This window comes from Styela clava, unplaced genomic scaffold, assembly GCF_964204865.1.
Source record: "Styela clava unplaced genomic scaffold, kaStyClav1.hap1.2 HAP1_SCAFFOLD_18, whole genome shotgun sequence".
NCBI lineage: Eukaryota > Metazoa > Chordata > Ascidiacea > Stolidobranchia > Styelidae > Styela > Styela clava.
Genome location: NW_027556465.1, coordinates 437,501 through 442,500, shown reverse-complemented (window position 1 = coordinate 442,500; position 5,000 = coordinate 437,501). Strand labels below are relative to the sequence as shown.

Sequence of the window (5,000 nt, the reverse complement as noted above, 5' to 3'; positions counted from 1 at the left end):
CAGAGCGAAAGACAGTAATTTCGAATGAGCCAAGAAAGAGCGGTGCGGGGCCGGTCGGAGCGCACCCTTTTCTCGGTGGCTGGCGGGCGAGAAAGTGCTGCGTCGCCGGCATCGGCGTCGAAAGAAGCCGAGCCAAAAAAAGTTAAAGTACAAACGTGCAAGCATACTAACCTAACCCTAGGTAAGGCATGTCAGAGCGAAAGACAGTAATTTCGAATGAGCCAAGAAAGAGCGGTGCGGGGCCGGTCGGAGCGCACCCTTTTCTCGGTGGCTGGCGGGCGAGAGAGTGCTGCGTCGCCGGCATCGGCGTCGAAAGAAGCCGAGCCGAAAAAAGTTAAAGTACAAACGTGCAAGCATACTAACCTAACCCTAGGTAAGGCATGTCTGAGCGAAAGACAGTAATTTCGAATGAGCCAAGAAAGAGCGGTGCGGGGCCGGTCGGAGCGCACCCTTTTCTCGGTGGCTGGCGGGCGAGAGAGTGCTGCGTCGCCGGCATCGGCGTCGGAAGAAGCCGAGCCGAAAAAAGTTAAAGTACAAACGTGCAAGCATACTAACCTAACCCTAGGTAAGGCATGTCAGAGCGAAAGACAGTAAACTCGAATGAGCCATGAAAGAGCGGTGCGGGGCCGGTCGGAGCACACCCTTTTCTCGGTGGCTGGCGGGCGAGAGAGTGCTGCGTCGCCGGCATCGGCGTCGAAAAAAGCCGAGCCGAAAAAAGTTAAAGTACAAACGTGCAAGCATACTAACCTAACCCTAGGTAAGGCATGTCAGAGCGAAAGACAGTAATTTCGAATGAGCCAAGAAAGAGCGGTGCGGGGCCGGTCGGAGCGCACCCTTTTCTCGGTGGCTGGCGGGCGAGAGAGTGCTGCGTCGCCGGCATCGGCGTCGAAAGAAGCCGAGCCGAAAAAAGTTAAAGTACAAACGTGCAAGCATACTAACCTAACCCTAGGTAAGGCATGTCAGAGCGAAAGACAGTAAACTCGAATGAGCCATGAAAGAGCGGTGCGGGGCCGGTCGGAGCGCACCCTTTTCTCGGTGGCTGGCGGGCGAGAGAGTGCTGCGTCGCCGGCATCGGCGTCGAAAGAAGCCGAGCCAAAAAAAGTTAAAGTACAAACGTGCAAGCATACTAACCTAACCCTAGGTAAGGCATGTCAGAGCGAAAGACAGTAATTTCGAATGAGCCATGAAAGAGCGGTGCGGGGCCGGTCGGAGCGCACCCTTTTCTCGGTGGCTGGCGGGCGAGAGAGTGCTGCGTCGCCGGCATCGGCGTCGAAAGAAGCCGAGCCGAAAAAAGTTAAAGTACAAACGTGCAAGCATACTAACCTAACCCTAGGTAAGGCATGTCAGAGCGAAAGACAGTAATTTCGAATGAGCCAAGAAAGAGCGGTGCGGGGCCGGTCGGAGCGCACCCTTTTCTCGGTGGCTGGCGGGCGAGAGAGTGCTGCGTCGCCGGCATCGGCGTCGAAAGAAGCCGAGCCGAAAAAAGTTAAAGTACAAACGTGCAAGCATACTAACCTAACCCTAGGTAAGGCATGTCAGAGCGAAAGACAGTAATTTCGAATGAGCCAAGAAAGAGCGGTGCGGGGCCGGTCGGAGCGCACCCTTTTCTCGGTGGCTGGCGGGCGAGAGAGTGCTGCGTCGCCGGCATCGGCGTCGGAAGAAGCCGAGCCGAAAAAAGTTAAAGTACAAACGTGCAAGCATACTAACCTAACCCTAGGTAAGGCATGTCAGAGCGAAAGACAGTAAACTCGAATGAGCCATGAAAGAGCGGTGCGGGGCCGGTCGGAGCGCACCCTTTTCTCGGTGGCTGGCGGGCGAGAGAGTGCTGCGTCGCCGGCATCGGCGTCGAAAAAAGCCGAGCCGAAAAAAGTTAAAGTACAAACGTGCAAGCATACTAACCTAACCCTAGGTAAGGCATGTCAGAGCGAAAGACAGTAATTTCGAATGAGCCAAGAAAGAGCGGTGCGGGGCCGGTCGGAGCGCACCCTTTTCTCGGTGGCTGGCGGGCGAGAGAGTGCTGCGTCGCCGGCATCGGCGTCGAAAGAAGCCGAGCCGAAAAAAGTTAAAGTACAAACGTGCAAGCATACTAACCTAACCCTAGGTAAGGCATGTCAGAGCGAAAGACAGTAAACTCGAATGAGCCATGAAAGAGCGGTGCGGGGCCGGTCGGAGCGCACCCTTTTCTCGGTGGCTGGCGGGCGAGAGAGTGCTGCGTCGCCGGCATCGGCGTCGAAAGAAGCCGAGCCAAAAAAAGTTAAAGTACAAACGTGCAAGCATACTAACCTAACCCTAGGTAAGGCATGTCAGAGCGAAAGACAGTAATTTCGAATGAGCCATGAAAGAGCGGTGCGGGGCCGGTCGGAGCGCACCCTTTTCTCGGTGGCTGGCGGGCGAGAGAGTGCTGCGTCGCCGGCATCGGCGTCGAAAGAAGCCGAGCCGAAAAAAGTTAAAGTACAAACGTGCAAGCATACTAACCTAACCCTAGGTAAGGCATGTCAGAGCGAAAGACAGTAATTTCGAATGAGCCAAGAAAGAGCGGTGCGGGGCCGGTCGGAGCGCACCCTTTTCTCGGTGGCTGGCGGGCGAGAAAGTGCTGCGTCGCCGGCATCGGCGTCGAAAGAAGCCGAGCCAAAAAAAGTTAAAGTACAAACGTGCAAGCATACTAACCTAACCCTAGGTAAGGCATGTCAGAGCGAAAGACAGTAATTTCGAATGAGCCATGAAAGAGCGGTGCGGGGCCGGTCGGAGCGCACCCTTTTCTCGGTGGCTGGCGGGCGAGAGAGTGCTGCGTCGCCGGCATCGGCGTCGAAAGAAGCCGAGCCAAAAAAAGTTAAAGTACAAACGTGCAAGCATACTAACCTAACCCTAGGTAAGGCATGTCAGAGCGAAAGACAGTAATTTCGAATGAGCCAAGAAAGAGCGGTGCGGGGCCGGTCGGAGCGCACCCTTTTCTCGGTGGCTGGCGGGCGAGAGAGTGCTGCGTCGCCGGCATCGGCGTCGAAAGAAGCCGAGCCGAAAAAAGTTAAAGTACAAACGCGATGCTAATGAGCGAGCCGTTGTCTCGACTAATATGTAGGGGGCGTTCGATCGAGCGTCTGGCTTGAGCGCTTGTCGGCCTAGCAGAACGGTCGCATTGTTATGCCCGGGTTTTAGGCACCGCTGCAGGCGGCCGGCAGAGCTCTTGTTTGTGCGAAACTGAATGGATCGAGCCCGAGAGAGGGCGAGCAAAGAAAAAACGCAAATCGCTCCGCCTGGCACTGCCGGCGAGAGCGTGGACGTCGCGGCCAGCGACTGTCGAAGCTGAGTACGGCCGCAGGCGATCGCCTCGGTCTTAAACGAATGCGACGAGCACGCGCCGGGCGGCCCAGCAAGGGCCGAGCGCAGCTGTCGCAGCTATCTGGTTGATCCTGCCAGTAGTGATATGCTTGTCTCAAAGATTAAGCCATGCAGGTGCAAGTACGAGTTCTCGTAAAGCGAAACTGCGAATGGCTCATTAAATCAGTCTTGGTTTATTTGGTCTCGTAAGCGAAGTGGATAACTGTGGTAATTCTAGAGCTAATACATGCATTAAGCGCCGACTTCGGGAGGCGCGCTTTTATCAGATCAAAACCGACCGGGTTCGTCCTGTGACGTTTGATGACTCTGGATAACCACGCGGATCGTACGGTCTCTGCACCGACGACGTATCATTCAAGTGTCTGCCCTATCAACTGTCGAAGGTACGCTACGTGCCTACCTTTGTGATAACGGGTAACGGGGAATCAGGGTTCGATTCCGGAGAGGGAGCCTGAGAAACGGCTACCACATCCAAGGAAGGCAGCAGGCGCGCAAATTACCCATTCCCGACACGGGGAGGTAGTGACGAAAAATAACAATACAGGACTCTAACGAGGCCCTGTAATTGGAATGAGTACATCCTAAAACTCTTAACGAGTATCCATTGGAGGGCAAGTCTGGTGCCAGCAGCCGCGGTAATTCCAGCTCCAACAGTGTATGCTAAAGTTGTTGCGGTTGAAAAGCTCGTAGTTGGATTTTGGGCGAGCGCCGCCGGTCCGTCGCAAGGCGTGTCACTGGTTGCGTTCGCCTCACCTTCGGTTCTCCGTCGGTGCTCTTGACTGAGTGTCGGCGGTGGCCGATAAGTTTACTTTGAAAAAATTAGAGTGTTCAAAGCAGGCTGTTCGCCTGCATAGTGTTGCATGGAATAATGGAATAGGACCTCGGTTCTATTTTGTTGGTTTTCGGAGCACGAGGTAATGATTAAGAGGGACAGACGGGGGCGTCCGTACTCTGCCGTTAGAGGTGAGATTCTTGGATCGGCGGAAGACGAACTACTGCGAAAGCATTCGCCAAGAATGTTTTCTTTAATCAAGAGCGAAAGTCAGAGGTTCGAAGGCGATCAGATACCGTCCTAGTTCTGACTATAAACGATGCCAACTAGCGATCGGGAGGCGTTACCATGACGACCTTTCCGGCAGCTTCCGGGAAACCAAAGTCTTTGGGTTCCGGGGGAAGTATGGTTGCAAAGCTGAAACTTAAAGGAATTGACGGAAGGGCACCACCAGGAGTGGAGCCTGCGGCTTAATTTGACTCAACACGGGGAAACTCACCCGGCCCGGACACAGGTAGGATTGACAGATTGAGAGCTCTTTCTTGATTCTGTGGGTGGTGGTGCATGGCCGTTCTTAGTTGGTGGAGCGATTTGTCTGGTTAATTCCGATAACGAACGAGACTCTGGCATGCTAAATAGTTACGCGACCTTCTCGGTCGGCGTCTAACTTCTTAGAGGGACTAGTGGCGTTTAGCCACACGAGATTGAGCAATAACATGTCTGTGATGCCCTTAGATGTCCGGGGCCGCACGCGCGCTACACTGAGTGAAGCAGCGAGTGTCTAACCTAGGCCGAAAGGTCCGGGTAACCCGTTGAACCTCATTCGTGATTGGGATAGGGACTTGCAATTGTTTCCCTTGAACGAGGAATTCCCAGTAAGCGCAAGTCATCA

At 54.5% G+C, this 5,000-nt stretch overlaps 1 non-coding gene across 1 annotated transcript in view; it reads left to right on the top strand.

Annotated features, from left to right (window-relative positions):
• Positions 1-3,394: 3,394 nt before the first annotated feature.
• Positions 3,395-5,000, top strand: part of LOC144418571 (small subunit ribosomal RNA) — a 1,810-nt gene continuing 204 nt past the window's right edge. Inside the window, exon 1 of the ribosomal RNA XR_013473561.1 lies at positions 3,395-5,000. This exon is cut by the window's right edge and continues 204 nt beyond it. This is a non-coding gene — a ribosomal RNA (small subunit ribosomal RNA).